This window comes from Netta rufina (assembly GCF_964035555.1).
Source record: "Netta rufina genome assembly, chromosome: 8".
NCBI classification, from domain to species: domain Eukaryota; kingdom Metazoa; phylum Chordata; class Aves; order Anseriformes; family Anatidae; genus Netta; species Netta rufina.
The window spans coordinates 24,109,421-24,130,598 of NC_140131.1; positions in this window are offsets into that span (position 1 = coordinate 24,109,421).

Below are 21,178 nucleotides of genomic sequence, written 5' to 3' on the forward strand. Positions count from 1 at the left end.
AGGACATGTGTTTTTTTTTTTTTTTTTTTTTTTTTTTTCCCCCTATGGTTTTATTTAACTAGCAGAAAGCTTGAAGTGATACTACCATTGAGGCAAGCATTGTTCATTCATAAAATATGTTGTTCTTTATGAAAATGTAAGAATCTGGCCTTTACTAGAAAGGTATGTAAAAAGGCATCCTTTTCTCAGTTAATTCCTAGTGGTGGAAGTCCTAGCTGTGTCAGGTACTTGTTTCCTACAAGTGACTTCTGAACCAGTTGGTACAATACAAGGTAATGGGAATTACGTCTCCACCCTAGAAGGTCTATAAGGCTGTCTATACTCTTTAGAAACACCATTACCTTGGAAGAAATTTCACAGATTTGTGTGTTTTAATAGACTTTGAACTGTATTTTCTATAAGAATTACAGCTTTCAAGAGCAATTTCTATAAAATTCTACGGTTTTCCTTCCTCCCTTTAATATCCTTTCAAAAATAAAAACCGTGCTTTCCTGGCTTGTGGGAATGAGAAATATACTTGCAATCAAAGAGACTACTGCTTACTTTGTTAAAAATGTTCTAATCTATAATCTACTTTTCTCTAAATCTCTGACAAGGACAATTCTTTACTTGAGAAAAGGCTTTTTTTTTTTTTTTTTTTTTCCAGGAAGTCGAAATGGCTACTATAGTCACAGGTATTTCAATAAGAGGATCATTTACTGAGGAAGCCAAATGTGAACCAGTCTATTGAGGAAATAGAATTTCCATTCTGCCACACGGTTAATCTTAGAATCAATCCATTGGTTGAACAGTAAAGAACAAATGGCAACTTCATGCAGTATTACAGTCAAGGTTGCCATTCTGGGGGAAAACATAGGGTTTAGCATTAAACTACGTATATGTCAGTACTCTTTTTCAGTTTTTGTCTTTAAGTGTCCAAATTGCCTTGCCACTCAATTTTTTATTTTTATTTTATTTGTTTGAGTGGACAGCATGAAGAAGTACTCTTTTTTATTCCATATTTTTTTTTAATTCCCCCTTCACTACCCCCACCTCCAGTCTATTCTCAGGAGGAGGGGAGAAAACATCCCAAACAAAAGTCTCCCCAAAAGGTTATGCTGAAATTCATGGCCATCAGATGAAGTCAGCCTAAAAAGTGTCCCCCTAATGTGGGTTGGACGAAGTGCTTACATACCTTCACTTTTATTCTAGCTTGTTCAAATAACTACAAAAAAAAAAAAAAAAAAAAAAAAAAAAAAAAAGCAGTGCATTTCTGATAACTCTTTAATTTGGAAATGGAAAAGATGAGAGGAATTATTGTTGCATGATTTCCAGAAGTGTTCAATGGACTTTGTAGCCCATGGAGAGCAACCTGGTCCCCTAAGTTGCATTTGACAAAAATAACTATAAAGACTGGTGTCTTTGTCCATACTGACAGTAGCTAGAACAACCAGAATTACATGCAGAGAAAATTCAAGTATATTTTTTATACCCTTTCCAGGGAGGTACGTGTTTTCTCTTTTTGATTATATTTTTGCTATGTTTTTTATAAGTTCTCGTAGAAGTTTTTTTTTTTTTTTAATATATATGTATATATTGAAAAAAATTATGTATTCAAGTCCTAATACATTAATTTACTAGAAGACTTCTGCAGTTACAGAAATCCAGTGACCTAAACTGGTCACTGTGAGCGTATATAAAATACCAATTCATTATCAAGTTTTCCTTTCTTGTGAGACTCGACCTTATATGACAGAGTTTTTAAAGATGGCTAATTTTGCAATATAATAAATAATTTACCATGATACAACAGAAATAATTCTAAGATTATGGTATTTTTACTGTAAAAATTATTGAAGAAATTGTCTTGAGAGCTTGTTGCCTGCACAAATTGGATGCTGAAGTCATTTCAACATAGCTGGCTGAGAATATGAAATTTTCATTCTGAAATGAGTAATAGCACAAAAGGAAGCTAAAGCTAAAAGGTAATAGCCAAGAAATCACTTTAATGAATAGGACTTGAAGTTCAGCTATGTAGTATTTTTTGTTTAATGCATCAGTATGCGGCTCCTTTTCATTTAGCAGATAAACATGCAGGAGGAGAAATACTTTGGAGCCTAGCTCACAGCAGAGTTTTTCATTTTTAGCTAGACTCTTGCACCTTCCAGTATTTGTCTCATTTCAGCACCCACTCGCATGCTTGCAGAGGCTGAAGTCATAAGGTGATACTGTCCATAACTTTTCATTGTTCACAGTTTGATCTAGTAGAAAAAGTGTGTTATTCATTTGGAGGTGTGACAGCAGAAGCAAAGACAGATAAACACATATTGCAGCCAGAGACATTTTCACTAGCACTAAACCAGCTAATAGTACACAACGCCCTTGTGTTTATGGCGGCAATTTTGGATATGTTTTTCCCCTTATATTGCAATGTTCTAGGCAGCAAGTTAAATAAAAAATGTGGTTGCATAAGAGATTGATAGCTACAGTAAGATTTTCAACATGTATTTTTGAGTTTTAAAAAGTATTTGCTATCTGTTAACAAAGATATATATATACAGACATATACATGAAGTTGCTTTGGAATAATTGCATAGAAGAAGCATTGCAGTTTAACTCTATAGTAGTGGCTTGGTCTGTTCCTAAAAATGCCATCTAGTTAGTAACTGTGCATTTTTTTCAGTGCAGTTACTGGCTGTACTTAATAGTTTCAAAGTGGTTTTGTGATTGTAGCCATCGTTTTTTCACTTACTATTGATGTCAGGATATCTAATACCTAATTAAGCAGTACATTCTTCACATTTATTGAATCATAAATTTATTTTTGTTGTTTCCCTTATGTTTTTCCATTAATTTAGATGCCTGTTTATTTTAATACACTTGTCTCTGCCACTTCTCACTTTCAGAAGCTATTTTTACACTAGATACAGAACTGTTATAGTTAACTCTTTCACCTGTAGATTTCATTTATATTATTTTTTTTGGGCACTGAATAATTTCACAGATATCCTCTAAAACTTTTCAATTGGTGGACATGTCCATTAAAATAGATGATTAGCATGAGGCTGTCCCCTGGATTGTGACTTTACACTACAGTAAGACTAACAGGAGCTATTTATGTAACAAGAGCTGTCAACTCTTCAGATGGTTATCAACAGAATGCTTTCAGCAAGTAATGTTGTTTACCTACTGTAGATCATTGTACTTTTAAAAATAATTTCCAAACAAAATTTTGAGACTAATATATCTGATTTTCAGAGATAACAACTATGTCCAAGTCCTACAAGGCCTTGCATCTCTGACCTAAGGGGATGTTGTAGAAATGTGTGTATCATTCTCTTCTGAGATCGTCCTTTTTCATAATTGTGCTCCTGATGTTTGATTTAAGTGAAAAAAATAGTCCCTGATGATGTCTGCTCATCTGCAGCCTGCTCTGATGAAGAAATAGGTGTAGTCCTGCTTTTCTGACTTCTCACAGAGCCTCAGTATTCATTTCTGTGTTATTGCAAATGAATAAATATTATTCATGAAGTAAGGAATAGAATTTGAAGCAAGATTACAGTCTCTCTTGCTGCTCAAGAATTTGAAAAATTTGTACCTCTCTGGAAAAGAACATGAACCTCAAAATACAGAGGAAGAGCAGGATGGAAAAAGTACTTTTAACACGTAATTTTAGGTTGTGCAGTTTCCTATGCTTATTTTGAACACATTTTTATTATATATATATATATATTTTGTACTAGTTAGTTCTTGCCTTGTCTGGTCCTGGCTGCTTGCTGCTGTTAGGGTAAATAATGCAGTTCTTTGCTGGCTACAGCTCAGAAGAGTGGGAGCCAAGCTTCTGAGTTTTGGTATTTAATTATTTTGGAACAAGAAATACCAAGCATAAATAGAGGAACAAATAGAATTTATCAAAGCTTGTAAGAGAAATGGCATTTTACACAGAAGGTCAAATAATGTTTAAATAATATATAAATGTTTAAACATATATAAATGATCATTTTGACAGTAGGAATTGTCTAATAGTATTGTTTAGTGAGTAGTTTCTTGTCCAGATGAATAAATAAAAATTGAAAATGATTTTTCTGGTCAAGCAAAGTAATTAGGTGGTTTGTGATGCAGTATATTGATAAGCTTGTGGGAAATTTAAGTTTTCAGAGGTTCCATTCTGAAGGTAAGGTTTGCACATGAGCATTTGGACCAACGTGTTGTATTTCTACATTTCCAGTTCAAATCACAGAACGGTTTTGGTTGGAAGGGACCTTAAAGATCACTTAATTCCAACTCCCCTGCCATGGGGGTTGGAATAATAATAATAAATGAAGGTTATGAACTTTTATAAACCTATTCACAGCCACTTATGACACATTTGACTTTTTAAACTTTCATTGTAGTGTTGCTCAAACTGCTTCATTCCAAATTTCACTCTTACAATTGTGTAATTTTTATGATGTTTAAGTATGAAAATTCAAATGCCTGAGATAATTTTTAGAGATATTAAGAAAGCCCTTGTACTACTAAAGAAAATAAAATGCTATAATGTAATTCTAGAAAATTACACTGCTGTGGCTGTAATAGGATCAATTACTGCTGATATAGCATAATAAGTTTTTGGAAATGGTCTCAATTCTGTTGCTGGAGAGAGAAGAAAAAAATAATCCCAGCAAATGTGAGCCGGGTTTGAAGACAAGGGTCTGATGATAGAAAATTCTGGTGGGTAAATGGTAAATGGTTTCACTCTGTCTCCTGATAGATGCGTATATCCACTTCTACAGAAAAACCTTGACTCAAAACCAGCAGGGAAACCCCAGTAGGCGAAGTGTGGGGAAGACACAGGAACAGCTGAATGTTGATTTGCAATGCTTGTTATACACTTCTGATGTGCTTGCCCTAAAGCTAAAGCAAGCTTCCAGTGGCACTAACAGCATTTGGTCAGTAATAAGCTACAAGATATAAACATGTTGAGTAAAAGACGTCGCTGTTTACTGTTCTTTAAATTGGTTCATGGTGTAATGGAGACCTGGTGCTTTTTACAGGGCTTCTGTTGTGCAAATAGCATAATTAAACCCATTGACATCTTTTTGAGGTATAAGTAGCTACTCATAATTTTTCAAAAAATGGCAAAATGGCATGAATATATTTCACAGTGAGTCTATTCCCTTTCTAAACTGGATATGCAGTTTATCAGAAAGTGAGATGGATCGGATGGGAATGCATTTAAAAAAAAAAAAAAAAAAAAAGACTTTGCCTTCCCTCCAGGAATGAATTTATCCAGAGTGTGGGTCCTACAGACTGGTATCCTTACATGCTCAAAGTTCTGTGTATTTTGACTCTTAATGTATTGCAGGTACAATTTGTGGCTCTTATTTGGGAAAGGACATAGGAGAAATTTTTCTTAAACTCGGTGCTGTCCAGCTGACGAATTTGTTTCAGTGGCATCCCATTTTGTTCTCAACTTTTTTTATTTTTAATGTTAAAATTTAATTTAATCAGATGTTTAAAATATAGTTGACAATAATTCAGATGCATAACTTGTTACTTTTCAGCATAACCAGGATCTAAAGCCATCATTTGGGATTACTGGGGTATGAAACAACATGAACATATGAATAGCAGAATGATTAAGTTGTCTACTGTGTCAGGGAATAACGTTGTTTGCTGATATGCAATACAGCTCCTGGAGCACTTTACTTTGTCAAGACTCTTGAGAAGCACAACAGTTTGAAAATACTTGTACCCAAACAAATGAAAAGGTTTCAGAATATTTATTTAAGCTCTGGAGGAAATGTTTGTTCCAAAGTAGCCTTGCTGCTGTTTATTCTGTTCTGTGAAAAGAGCTGTGATAATTTTAGGAGTTATATCTCATAAACCACAATAATCTTTGAAAAAAAAAATCTTTTAAAAGGCACAGATGCATAATACATATGCTTGGATAAATAGCTATGGATGTGCTCTTCAATAAGAGGTGTGAACAGTAATTGATGAAATGGTCATTGTTTTCAATTTGAAGAAACCATAACAGCTAAGGAAGGTGTCTCAGGGACTTTCACGATTGCCTGTGATATGGGGTAGAATCTGAGTAAAAGCACTTCACTAAAGTGAGTCTGCTAACTGCTCAGAGTTTTGAGACTTGATCCATTGCTAATATTTTATCAATATGATGTTATATATATTGATAAAATTTTCACTTGCATGCAGAGAATGACAATTTGTTATGTATTCTTTTGTTTTAATATTGCTTGAAGCTTCACTCTGAACAATTGCCTGTTGTTGCAAGTGTGTTTAAGCTGCAAATAAACAGCCCAAGCCCAACTGCTACTGAAGGAAGGAAGGTTGTGGCAAAGCTCAGCATGCTGAGTGTGCAGTCTTAGAGAAACGCAGCTGAGTTAATGCAGAAGCCTCTGACATTTTTCATTTTCTTGGAGGTGCTACTTTGCTATGGAGTAAAGTACAATTATGTCTATCATACACAGCACAGAGTGTTGCGTCATCTTAGTCTTATTCCACAACAATCATTACCTAGAAAATCACAGCAAAAGGCAGCGTTCATGGAAAAGGGTATGGCTGTCAGTCAAAATCATTCCCTCAACTCCTTTCCATGATTATCAACTGAGCATAAAGAAATGTAGTTATAAAAGGCCTTCCCGTGACTCTCTTGTGCTCTACAAGCCTGGTGTTTAGCTCTGAAAGCAGTATCCTTCTACTGGCACGGGGCAAGCCCTTCTCTCAAGCTTCGGAAACCCAGACTTGGTAACCCGAGGAATAATCTTGCAGGAATTACATCATGTTTCCACAAAACAGCCTGGACTTGAGCTAGAGTCTTCACAAGATGTTATTTTGATTTGGGCAGAAGAGCTTTTCCTGAAAAAGGCAATATTATTGCTGAGAATTGAGTTTCTGATATATAACAGATAAGGTAATATTTTGGTTTCTCCCAGACCAGAAGCTGTTTTCATGAGAAATTTCATTACATACTTCCTAATGAAAACTTTAGCAAACATCTTGGGGAGAATCTTGCCATTGCTGCTTTGCAGCATCTGGACACAGTTGTTTCTATCTACAGAGCACATCACTTCCTGTTAATCCACTGCAGTCCGTCCTTTTCTGCTTTCTGCCTGCACAGCGCTTGTTCTTCCCCATCTGCTGCCCACACTTTATTACTTCTCTCCCTTTCAGCCCAACAACCCCTTTTCAAGGCAGGCCAATATCTCATGCTGCCTCTGCTTATGCCTACTGGAGGAATTCCCAGGGTGACGCTCTGACACAAGACAGTCCATCACAGATTCTCTGGACCTAAAGTATTTAAGCATTTACAACACTGTCTTTCTAAGCATGCTACAGAGTAATTCCAGGCCAAAACTGCGCGTACACAACCATTCTTCATCTCACCTAGGGTAAGACAGGCACTCCAAATCAACTGCCATTTCCCTGGGAACAAAGAAAAATTTGGCTCAGCAAAGTGTCTCTGCTGAGGATCCATAGACTCCTGGGACTTCTGAGTGGGGCATGATACAGCTCTCCAGTGTGATAGCTTACGCTGGGTTGATACATCATTCTGTAGGCCTTCGCTAGCCGGGCCAGAGTTTTTTTCCCTTTTTTTTTTTTTTTTTTCTCCTCCAAAGCTTCAAGAAAAGATGTGCAGTTCCTCCCCTTCACATCCACTCATCCAGTCATGAACCCTTTCCAGCAGTGTTCTGCTGGCTGTGACCCAGTGAGTGTGTCCCTAATGCTAACAAACCTGCACACGCTTGCCTTTCAGAACATCTTTAGAATTGCTCTCCATCAGTGCTTACCTTAAGAGTACCTTAAAAACCCTTTTTCTTCTTTTGTCTACATTCTGCTGTTGCCTCACTTGTTGTTGCAGGTGCTTTCTATGTTATCACTACCTATTTAACCGATGCCTTTTCCTATTTACTTGTTTTTGGTTTTCCCTTTCTGCTTTTTTTTTTTTTTTTTTTTTTTTTTTGGTGATGTTATTCTCATCTTTCACCTGGAAATGTTTTATAATGAGTGTATGATGAGTGTATGAGTTAAAATGCATAAAAATATGTATTTTATGTAAGAAAAACATACTTTCCAGTAGGTATTGAAATTACTGCATGCCACTTGTGTTAAGTAAATACTGGTGCCAGTTTCTGTCTGGACAGTTGTACAGTTCCAGTTAAAACAAAATATGAATAGTTCATCATTAGTAACATGCTATTTCCAGCAAAATCTGTCAGAAAGTCACTGAAACTTCTCAGTTAACTGAGTGATGTTAATGTGGTTTCAGAAAAGAGAAAATGGTCACGTTTTCTTGCACTACTGGGGATAATGCCAAGTATGTGGTATTAAATCAACTATCTGGTAATAAAAGTTATATGGAAACAGATTTTGGTTACTGTGCGTTCTGCAGATTCAGAAAGCACATTGCACAACTGGCTCACATCTTCTGCATGAGGAAGGTGAGGCTGTGCAGGGGCTGGTCACTGCCCAGCCACGAGGGCTTTGTCGGCCAGGTTGGAATCTCCACGGGTAGCTTCTGCCCATGGTAGTGCGGTAAGGAGCTTGCTGATCAGGCAGGAGGTGTGCCCTTTTTGAACTAAAGGTAAAGGTTTTCTCCCAATATCAAAATGTCTGGAGTTGGCCTTAAAGGTGCTGTCCGTTTCTGCTGGCTTGGCTATGGACAAAGTTTCTCAATATTCTTTTTCCACCCTTGCTCCAATTAACAATAATAATGCTAGTTCCTAACTGCAAAGCACCATTTTAAAACTTGATTGCAAATAATAGTAAAAATTTAATATTAAAGCATTTGTAAAAAGCACATTTTGACATATATATATATATATATACTTTTTGTAAAAAGCATATTTTGACAGATATATAGAAAACTAAAACTGAAGTACTACTTCTGGTAAATACGTTAGTTCTGTAGAATTTGTTCTGCACTGCTTGGTGTTAAACAGTGACCTACTGAGGCAATATAAAATGCCAAACATGCCCCAGTTTAAGTCAGTCTATGTCTGTGGACATCACGTGTGTACAGCCCCTTGTTATTTGCTCTCATATTCTGCCACTTGTAACTCCAGAAGTTACTGCTGCATCAGTTTAATTCTTTGTTGCCTTGTCTCCAAAACTGTGACTGAGCTTGAAACCCAATTTGAATTCAGGCCTGCATTTTTAGAAATCTTTATTAAAGGAAAAAAAAATGCAAATCATTGCAAATTTGTAATGGAATTTAAATGTAATGATATAATGTGTCACATATTTGAAGAGTGATAGTTACTACTACATAAAGCCCCCAAAGCTTGCATCAAGTGGGAAGATCTTTTAAAGTGAGCTCTTATTCTCTCCTCTTCCCTCAGGGGAAAAACAACAACAACAAAACACTAAACTCTCTCCAGTTTTGTGCTTGTTTTTCATTCTGAGGGCTGGAGTTGAGGAAAACTGCGATGAAACCAGAAGGAACCTGCCTTGGTTGCAAACAGGCGTTGGCAGTAGTTGCTGGTGACTTAAATGACTGCTTTCTTACTGCTGGTCTTAAACAGTTTTGCTGGGCAGGACCTGAAAGCTGTTTTCTAAATTCTGTAGTCTGATATGTAGTGTGTAGCAACTAAGTAAGGAGAATCTATTTTTAGTATTAAATAAGTTGTCAACAGAAAAATATAATCATATTGGCTGTTGGATTGTGCTCAGTGACATAGCTGTCTTGTTTGTTTGGCTGTCTTATGCGAGAGAAGGAGAACAGCCATCACCTTAATCAAATGGCTGCAGGTTTCTGCCTCCTGTAAAGGGAAGCCCTCAGAGGTTGCTCCTTCATCAGATTTAAAGCCCAGGGAAAAAGAAAACCGGAAAGAGAAAAACCCAAGAAAGCTTTTCAGCTGGATGTTTTGTAGCAGAAAAAAGCCGCAGCTCTGCCAGAGGAGAAACGACTTTCACTTCAGCAGACTGCAGCAGCTGGTTTAGACAGAAGATCTGTAAAAGAAGCAAGCTTTGAGGGCTTCAAGTTGTCAAATGTGCTCCACAGGTTATTAATTGGAGAAAAATATTCTTTTAGTTAACCATGTATTAATTAGATTCATTTAATACATGGGAATGTTGGCTTTTTTTCCACATTTATTGCTATGGTCCTCTGAAAACCTGATTGAACACAGAAAAAATCAAAGTAAATGTCAGATAATCTCTTCGTCTTTTAGTTCTTTTAAACTAACCTAATGCCTAAAAAATGACTTCATCATGCAAAGTTTTTGTTTGCTTTTAAAGCACTTGGGCAAAGGCTTTTGCTGCCATGTAAGTAGTTCCAGCAGAAGGATCAGGTCTCATTTGTGGCTGGGGGCAGGCCCAAGGCCAGTGAATGCAATATGGCTTACCCTCTTCCTCTACTTCTTTCTGCTAGTGAATTTAGGTTTAGATACTTCTGGGCCCACACCTTAGGAGGAAAGAACACGTGGAAGAAAGGCTGTGCATTAAGCCAAGAACGGAGATGGGAGAAAGGGCCATTTTTCCCATTCCCACGCAGCCTCAGGTTGAGCTGCTTGGTGAGGTGAAAATGAAATGTGCAGCTTCTGTGAGAGAGTAGTAAGAGTAGGGGAAAATTGTCTTGCAAGCAGCTTTTAGTGTCTCACCCATGACTTATCTGTTTTAAATATCTAATCCACCAAACTTAATCAAGGACCATGCCTCCATCACAGGCTCTTCTGCACTTGGTTATATTTTTTGCCATTCCTTTTTTGTCTTGTCCAAGTATATAAACAATAGGGGAAAAAATCTTTGATCTCGAAAAGTTGTAGGTCCCTGTGATTTCAATGCAAAGGACAGTTGTCCAGGAGCAGTGTAGGGAATTAAGTGCACCAGCAAACATAATGCTAGATGTTTTATCTGAGTAATACCAAGAAAAATAGCATCTACAGATTCAGAGTTTTCCTTACTGTAGTCTGCAATATTGTAGTTTCCTTTTGGCATAGCCTATCTGACTTGCCTGAAAACTTTTGCAATTTTGAGGATCTCTTGGTCCCTTTACTCCCCTGGCAATCAATATAAATAAATAAGTAAAACATTCTTGCTGTTACTGATTGTGTTGATTAAAGGGAGCAACCTAGCTAGGCTCTATTTGGTGTCTTGCTAATTCTTGCTAATTTGGTGTCTTGAAATTCAGTCCTAAATAATGCTGGAGTTATTCCGTTTACAGTGACATTTGTAGGAATTAGGGGCATTCACATTGCATAAGAAGCACCTAACTTTCCACATTTGCTCCGCTCCGAATTATTTTTAATTACTAGGCCTCCTTCACTTATAGGCCTCAGTTGAAGAGCTTTAAATACATCCTTGTTTTCAAATTAATCATGGAGCTGAGACATAAATAACGCTTTATATCAGAGAGCTAGAAGCTTAGCTAATGCTACTTAATGGACAACTGCCATTTGTGCTGGCTGTAAATTGGAAGTATAGGAAAATGCAGAGACTGGGAGAGAGAAATTAATATAATGTAAAAACATAAATATCAGGCTTGTAAGATAACTCAGTTGAAAATTGTGGCAGGGTTATTAGTTAGAATAACATACTTAATATATTGAATGCTTTTGAGATTTAAGCCTAATGTTTATACCAGACAAGCAGTATTAAAGTCACAGTACTTAATATTAAACATTAAATCATTTCAATTATTTTTCTTATTTGTATTTTTTTTTTTTTTTTTTGCTTATGCTACTGTTAAAGAGGTGTGAAAATAACTTGGACAGTTGGTAGACTGATATACTAAAGCTTGGTAGAATTCTCATGCAGTATCAGAGACAAAAATTAATAAAACAAGGATTTCTAATAGGATTCTGATTTTTCTGTGCAGTGTCTTTTCCTCTGTAAAATGACATGACTGTTCAAAATTCTGAACTGGGGCTCTCAGGAGGAATGCTGCTGTCACTTGAGGAATAATGTATATTGAAAAGTGACAGGTGTCAGATGGTGGTAATTATGGCATCTTAAATATTTATAAATTTGTAAGTACTGCAAAAATGTATTTCTTCTTCTGGAAGATTCTGTGATGTTGGAAATTATATTCCAGATTTTTATTGCCTAAGGCTGTATTACAAATGATAGCTTTGGGTTCTGAAAACTTGTTTTTTCACCATCTACAGTCAATTAGAGAATTACAGAATGATAGGAAGTTAAAAATACATTTGGTGTTCAGGAACATATATCAAATGGCCCATCTAAAAAGGTGTGTTTCTAGATTTTGTATTTCTTGGTGGTTTACTATATTTTACAATACTAACTGCACTTTTCAACTTTAGTATTGTCACATGTAATTTTTCAGTGAGCACCAGCTTATAGCTACTGTTCCATTATTTGTTTAGCCCTTTGATTTTGTCTTAGAATCAACTGTGCTTCAATGCTTTGAGTGTATTAGAAAGCAGCAGTCTGGTAAAATATTCAGAAAGATAACAACATACATCTGAGAGTAACACCATAAAGCTGTGGTATAACTCAGGAAATAGTTTGCCTTGTGTTTGTGTTTAGATGCAATCTTTCCTTTTGTAAAGCAGAGGAAAATCTGGTATGCAAAAGACGATGCAGCCTTCAGTAAAAGCCCATAAGGATGTTGACTGCTTCTACTTGCATTTCTTAAGGTACAATGAGTACTAAATAATTCAGTGCTATTTCAACAGCATCTCCAGTGTCACATCCCACTGCAAAGTGCTGAATGTGGTAACTTTTGAAGACAATTCAATCAGAGTCAGTGAGATGCCACAGGATGTCACTGGGCTGGAAGACCAATGTCCTTACGTTACCTAGGATGAACAAACTAAATAATTTAGAGTTTTAGAGTCAGTATTTTTGGATTTTGAATTGCACGTGTAGGATGAAGGTTAAAAGTTTTATTATTTTTTAAATGAATTTGAATAATATTGAATACCATGAAATAGTTTGTGTTGAATGTTATTAGGATAAATCCTCCATTCATATGAATCAGGAAAGACCTGTTTAAATTTCACAGAGATTTGCAGAAATGAAGTATGTGGGAAAGCACTGATATAAAAATTAGTTCAAATGCAGTGCTAATGTTTTCTTCTCAAAGTAAATCTCAAAATCCTGAATTAAAATGCTAGAGATCTTTTTACAGTCTCCTTCAGCACTTAGGTTGACTCATTAATTTTAGGAAGCTGAAAGAACCACACATGATACACTGTACTCTGTCAGTTATAGGAGTATATTAAAGACAAATCTTTTCAATATTCTCAAAATAGAAGACAAAACTAACTTTATTACCTTAGTTTAAAAGTTTTAAAGATGTTTACTATTTGAAAGAGGAGGTAATGGAAAATGAATTTGTGTTAGATAGTCTGAGAAGAGGGTTCCCAGATTAATTGATGTGTGACCTTTTTAATTTTCAGCTCATATTGGAATAAAATGTTTCCATGGGTCAGTGCATTTGACAGGTTTGGTTTGCACTTAGTTCTCCAAGATCCTGAGGATAACTGCTCAGGCAAATCTGAACAGGTGCTCCAGTGTTACTTAAAATGAATGATCTGTTTCATAACCCAGAAGTTTTCTCACAGATCTAAGTCTAGAGCATGTGCAACTTGTTTTTGTCCTTCTGATAATCTTTCACTTGTTTTAAAGTTCTATAGTTCTACATCCTACATTGCCAGGCAGTGCTTGCTGTTTAGCTGTTGATTAAATCTTTTACTGGCACATGCCATTTACAGAAAGCAAACAGGATCTTGACAACCTATTATAATCAGAGGAGCTTAATTATGAGATTTTTTTTTTTTTTTTTTTTTTAGGTATTTTTGAAGTTGTTCTCTCATTAAGAAATGACTTGGATGGTGTGAGACTGCTTGCATTTTCATGTAAAATTTCAAAGAAGGGGGAAAAGTTTCCAACATAGTTGTAGTCTCTCATTTTATCAAATTTCCAGTGTAACATGCATCTTGCTTTGGGGCACTTGGGTTCATCTTTTGTTTGTTTTCTTTGCTTATTTTGTTTTCTCTGTAGGAACTAAAATCCATCTCCTAAAACAATGTCCTAAAGCCCACACATTAAATTTCTATAGGCTGGGATGATCTTTCAGGCTGTCTTATTGATTATGTTTAAATTTGCATGAAGCATCCTAGAGCAGCAACTGGAACTCGCACAACCTTCCAGTAAATATTTTAACCTCTCAGACTAGAAAATCAATCTGGGGCCTAATGGCTATGGAAGCATAACAGAAGTGTCTCAAAGAGTGCATTGAAGTAATTCTTTTGTCAGAATTCCTTCTGAACTTAAAATCCTGGGAAAGACCACAGTCCATTGGGTGAAGAAAAATCAGTAATGTGTAGGGTCTGGATCTGATGGAATAACCAGGTGAGGACCCTCTCACATTATAGCCACAAGCTGTTGTACATTTGTTTTTGTGTTTTTCAATCAATAGTAAGATGCTCTAGTTCAAAATGAATTTGATGAATTTTGCACAGTACAGATAATATTTTTGGTTTCAAACATTTTTAATTGTTCACTGGGAATGATTTTTTGTTGACTTAGAACTCAAATATATAATAAAGAGTAAAATATTTACAAGACCCATTGAGCTGGTCTGTCTGCTAGCCTGGTGTCTGTGAAGGATTTGGACTTCTGGTTTTAGTTTTGTCACATGGACACAATGGAATGACCCTGGAAAAATTTGCTCACTGGGATCAGACTTTCTCTAGACATGAAGTAGGAAAACAAATGTTCTTATAGCAGATACAAGAACAGAGAACTTAACATTGTATGTGCTTCTCTTCAAAATTATATTAGTGGATCATTGTGGAGATTTCATCAAAATAAGAGAACCTAATAAATTCTTGTTTTGAGTACTATAATTGGGCTATGTTCGGTAGGCTTTTATCCAACCATTTATGTTCCTCTTAAGCTGAAAACCTCCACCCTGAGAAATCCTATTTTTTGCTTCCCTCTTCCCACTGTTAGTCAAATCAAACAAATGTGAAATGCTAGCAGCAACATACATACACGTACATAAACATTGTATATGTACGTTGTATATGTACATTGTACACACGGAAGTTGGATTGCTCTGTAGTACTGAGGCACCTTGAAGAATCACAGAATCACAGAATTTCTAGGTTGGAAGAGACCTCAAGATCATCGAGTCCAACCTCTGACCTAACGCTAGCAGTTCCCACTAAACCATATCCCTAAGCTCTACATCTAAACGTCATCCTAGGTTCCTAGAAGAGATCAAACCTTGCTTAGCTCAGTGCTTTGAGCACAAACCATGCGAGACAGCCCTGCTCCATGTTTAAAATAAAATCCTACATTTTATTTTAATAGGAAATTCTTGCATTTATTCTGCCTGGGAAACATTGGCATTGATTTGCTCAGGGGAGAGGTCCCAGCTGAAATTAGAGCACAGCGTGCTACGGCAACACCTGGAGTGAGGTCTCCTGCCTGCCACCTCGCTGCTTTATTGGACCATGGGGTTGTTTAACAGCAGCTTGATCTTACCTGCTGCCCCACGAAGGAGAAAACAGTGTGGGGAAACTGTGAATAAGGAAGTCCTTCTAAGGCACTGTCATAAATGATCATTTTAATCTTACTTAATGTTTTACATTGTTACCTTCTTTTCCTAGTGTATTTTTCTATTCAGTTGTTTGGAAAAAAAAAAAAAAAAAAAAAAAAGGAGGTGGAAAGAAAGGCAAGCAAGCTTGGGTAAAATAATTAGTATTCCAATGAACAAATCTGGTCAAAGATAAGATGAAAATGTAAATCTAAAACAATGTTTCACAGATAATCAGTTTTGTGATATACTTCATGTCACAGCCTTAGGCCTCATAAGCAAAAACATGCTTTTAAATCATTTTTTTTTTCCTTCTAGCTACCAGACTAATTTTCCATTGAAATGAGGTCGTTCATCCTTACCCAGACAATAGAAACTGCCAGTAATATCTGCATGCCTAACATTTAAGCTGAACTTCTTGGGAACAAAATTGTCTTAGGTTTCATAAATTTAGATGGTAAATATTTTTTAAAACTTTGTTTCCAAAAATGAAATTGATGTATATGTTCTTTTTCAGCCTGGGGTTTCTCTGCTGCAGCTTTTCTGAATATCTTTTGTATGAAATACTCAACATGGAAAATGTTTGGTTTTATTTTTTACTTGTTAATTTTACGGTTTTTTTAGAAACAAAATCCACCTCCACCTCCCCCAGCTAGAAGCCAGTACTTTGGAAAAACAAAGAAACTTATGTAGAGCTTTAAGCACAATGGTGAAAAAAATTTTTTTGCCTCTCTGTATTGCAAAAGTTTCCTAAACTGTACATCCATTATTTCTATAATGTAAAGAAATAGATATATTTTATAGTATATAATTTATAAAAAGATGAACAAGAAAGTTAAACAATTGCAAACTGTTCCTAAACTTTATCTGTTTATGCAAATTTAAATCTTTTTAAACTGTCTATATTTTATTCTCTTTTGAAATTCCATTCACAGAGGTTGTCTCAAAAGTTGTGTGAAACTTTTGGTTCTTAAATTGTTGCATCATGGACAAATTCTGCTTGCAGTGGAGTCTTTTTCTAATTAATATTTTAATTCATCCTGTTAATGAAAGGTAAGGAGCCATGTTATCACCCTCTCTTCCTGCCTCGATCTTCCCAGGTGGGACTGAAGGCAGAGCTGTGCACAGTAAGAACAGACTGTTTTGGTGCTAGTTCACAAATTAGTAAATGAGATATTTATACATTTCATGCTCATGACTCCATATATGCTGGTCTACCTGCAAATCTTAAATGCACAAGCGCATGAGTTTTCCTGTTTGGTGTCAGAATTTTTTGATTTTTTTTTTTTACTTTATTTTTTTTTTGTCCACAAATCTTTTAGATACATGTATTGAAAATTCTCTTGCTCCATCTACCCTGAAGCCACTTCTCTTTGCAGGGGCAGTTTTTATTTTAAAGAGAGATTTATTTTTTTCAAAGTAATAATAGTATGAGTTAGGAGTTTGTTATTCTTTTTCTTTTCTATCAAAGCTACTGGATGAATTCAGGAATAAAGTATGAATACAAGGAGGTGCTTACAGTAGAATGAACTTAAAATCTACTTTAGGTAGATATCCAAGTATATATTCTATATGTTTTTAAGATATAATCTTGTATATGTTTGTGCTGCAATCAGTTGTGCCTTCCCTCCTTAAGTGTCACTGGGAATTTGTTAATATAAAAAGCTTAGCAATGGCATACTGAAGGATATAAAAGCCTGTCATATCAACAGCATAGCAGACCTTAGGTCAGACCCTCCCCCAGTTGCTAAAACCTCACTTTCTGCCTGTTTGGGGAGGTATGAATTTTGTTCCTCTTTAAACATAGAAAATGAGCGTGTGGCAGGGTGAGGAATGAATAGGTCAGAAAAGCTCATAAGCCAAAGTACAGGTGATCAGAGAAGGAGATCTGAATCTGTTCTGAGGATGTGGAGAGTGTACCAATAAAAACAATCTGTAACTAGAAATGGTTACTATGAAAAATTTGCTGTCATAAGTGGATATCTTGAAGAATGAGGGCACCTCTGAGTCTTTTCCTGAGATATTGATAATATTTTGTGATGATGTAGTGGTGTAACTACATTGTTTTGTTTGCTTCTTAAAGATGTATGTTTTGCTATCAATAGTAGACTTTTAAATAATGAATTAACTCTCTCTCCAGTAGAAAGTAGCAGACTATTTGCAACAATTAGAGGTCTTTTGAACAGTATACATGTTTTAAAAGCTTATGTGCAAAACCCATTTTTGTGTTTGTGTGGTGCATACTGCAGTGGGGCTCCAATTTTGTTAGACCTTTTCCTTGGGATTGCAGCTGTGATGATGGGATCCTCACGGCCAGTCCAGGCATACGGAAAATCTTTTTCCTTAAACATACTGAAAATTCTGTCACAGTACGTTTTCTGGCTTCATATAAAACCACAGTTCAATTTCTATTTATTACTGCTCTATTGCTTTATTACTGTCCATCTAAAATGTAATCCAAAGGAGTAGCAAAAGAAGTAGTAAATGAGAGAACATAGCGAAAAAAAATCAATATAGATTTTTGACTCTAACAAGCTGAGTATATTCATGAATACAAGGGATATGTGTTATGAAAAGTGTGTTTAGGATCTACTCTAGGCTTCATCCTCCTTAATGCTCATCTCCCTTTTTAAGAATGAAGTGATAATTGTGTTTAATGCTGGGTTCCAGCTGACTAAAGTGGTGCTGATGCCTAGTGATGTGGGCTGCATCTCTTCCAACCACTTGCCAGAAAATTGTTGTCCAAAATCTGGTAGCTGGCAATCCAGATCTTCTGACTTTATTGTAGATTGACAGGTTTCACTCTGCCTCCTCTGGTTGCTGTTTGCATTTCTGTACATGGCTCTGTATAGTCTGATCTCATGCCTCCGTGTAAAGAGTATGCCTTGGCTCACCATACTTTCTAATTCACGTTTTCCTATGATGCTAGCCTTTGTTTCTTAGCAGAATATTTCTTTGTTTCTTAGAGATTTTTATTTATTTTTTTTTTTTAACCAGAATTTAAGAAAAGTTACAATTTCAAACATAGATTGATGTATATTTGGCAATAAGGTATTTTTTATAGCTGCAGCTTATCGTAACAGTGATCTTTAAGGCACTTGGTGGGTTATGGCACAATCTGAGGGTGATCTTGATTATAGATATTATGCAAACCACTTTGTTATAAATGAAAGCAATAACAAAAATAGTCAAAAGAGTTTTTCACACCCTGAACCTCAAATGTATTTTCAGCTTTTGGTAGAGTCCACACACATCACACCTTTGACCACTGTATTAAAGAATCTCAGTCACAGGAACACTTGCTTCTAAGGACAGGCTAGCCACACTCATCTCCCACTCTCATTTTTGGTGTACATCAGCCAGGAGTTCAGTCTGCACTCACATCTGAAACATACACAAGTTGCATCTAAGTATGAACTGGAAGAATATGATCAAAGAAATTCAGTGGGATTTGTATTTATCATTTAAGGCCAATTTTAGCTGAAGGGAAAATCTTGTTGTAATAATACCCAATGATAAATGTTACTGTTCTATAGGAAGCAGCAGAATGATCAGCTATAGAATTTGTATCTATTAATAAAACATATAGCTCTAGATACTTAAATCTACATCTGCTATTTCATTAGGGTGACAACACGAGCATATGTATACAGTTAACAGGAGTCTGTTTAGAAAAAAATACAACTAATCAAACATTTGGTAATATTCCATGACTGTTTTCTCCTTTAGGAATAGTTTTATATGATTTTTAATGCACATTTTCTCTTTTTTCTACTATTTATTTATTTTTTTTTTTTCCCTAAGTTTGTTGGCATGCACAGTCAAGTCTAAGCAAACTTTCCTAATTTCTAGGTACTAGAATGAAAATTATTTTGGCATCTGACAGCATTTTATTCAGTAAAACAATAGTGTTTGAAAACAGCTCATTTACACAGATGTGGTAAATGAAACACACACACACACACAAAAAAAGTCATTTGACCCAACTTTCTAGTATAACAGCTATCTTGATGAAAAGTAGTAGAATAATGAATCATTTAGTAGAATTCAATTTATAATTTTAGTTGTAATTATATTCAAGCTGTTATAAAAATACTAACTTCATTTCATATCAGCCTTTTCAGTGATGTGTCAATAAAAACTACTGTTGTTGCCAGTATGTATGCATGCATTCCTGTAAGCATAGTACCTTTTCTTTTGATCTGCTTATATTTTTGTTTTGAAAGTTCACAATGTTAAACGCAGGCCAGAATTCTATGTCAGAAGAGGTGGTATTTCCTGAAATGCCAAGAGGCAAAGAAGGCTCAAACCAATCTCTGCATTCACTGGAGTAGTTATAACGGTGTGTCGGCAGAGCCTGCAGTGTTGTTCCTTACTAAAGAACCTGCAGTGAGAGGAGCTCTGCTGGGTATTTCCTACAGAAAGGAGGCGTAGCATTTGTCCTTCAGCAGTGCAAGAAAAAGCTTCCAGTTTTCCTCAAGTACTGTCAAAATATTTACCAGAAATTGAAGAATGGTTTCTTGCTTTGTTTGCTTTTGCTTAAGTAAAACTACTTCCAGTTATTATCTTAGCAGAAATTTTTAATCAATATATGTCTATGCTTTCAGCTAATACAAATATAAATACTATGGTGATCATTTTCTTTCACTGAGAACTGCTTTTAGAACTCGGTAAATGTGACATGGTGAGCAAAACTTTAAACCCTATTATGCTAGACAGTGGACTAGTGTTATAGTTACCTGGTAATATTTAGTTCTTCAAGAAGGTTGTGCAAAAACATTTTACCTGGGAAGGCTCATGGCTGCTTATTGAACTATATGCTGAGCTCTGTAGATCCTTTAACATGATGTAGACACATGATAAAATATGTCTGCTGATAGGGTTGACACAGTTGTGCATCTGGTAAGGTAAGGGAAGGCAGGTCCTTCTAGCTGCCATATGCACAGCTGTCCTGGGGAGTGAACTTGTTTTTTTTTCCTGCTTTGGCAAAGGGATTGGACCCGATGATCTCTTGAGGTCCCTTCCAACCCCTACAATTCTGTGATTCTCTGTGCCCTTGGTTTTGTGACTAGTGCATGTATGGACTCTCTGCACCATCATACATTAATCTATAACATCATGGAGGATACCTTAGTGGTGGTTGGAAACTGAAGGAGCAATTCCTGTGATGGAAGAGGGAGCACACCTCCTGCAGTTCTCCCTCACAGGGTGTGCTCCTTCCCCATTTATTTCTGTAGGGCTGATCCTGAGACAGGAGTTATTCCCTCAGGCAGCATCCACCTTGCAGGCCATGCACTAGTTTATTGTCTACATCAAACTTCTCTAAAATCTAAACGAGGAAACTTGACTTAACCCATGAAAAGCTCAAAGCTATGTTAACATGGGTGATTTGACTAGCAATGGGGAAATGCCTAAATTGGTGTCAGTTATTTAAAGATATTTCTGGGTTGCCAATTATCAGTATTATATATAGGAGGAGGATAAAGTTCTATGTGAAAGAATTTGGTTCTTGTGCTCAAATCTTACCTTTTAAGAGCTGTCCATCCAATTAAACCAGTTTCTTACTTGGGATACATTTCTCTCGTGGCATCAATGCAGTTGGCCTACTGTTGGGATATGTTTCTTGACGTTTCTGTTTCTTGATGTTTCTGTATAGTACTCAATACATGGAGAATCATGCTTACT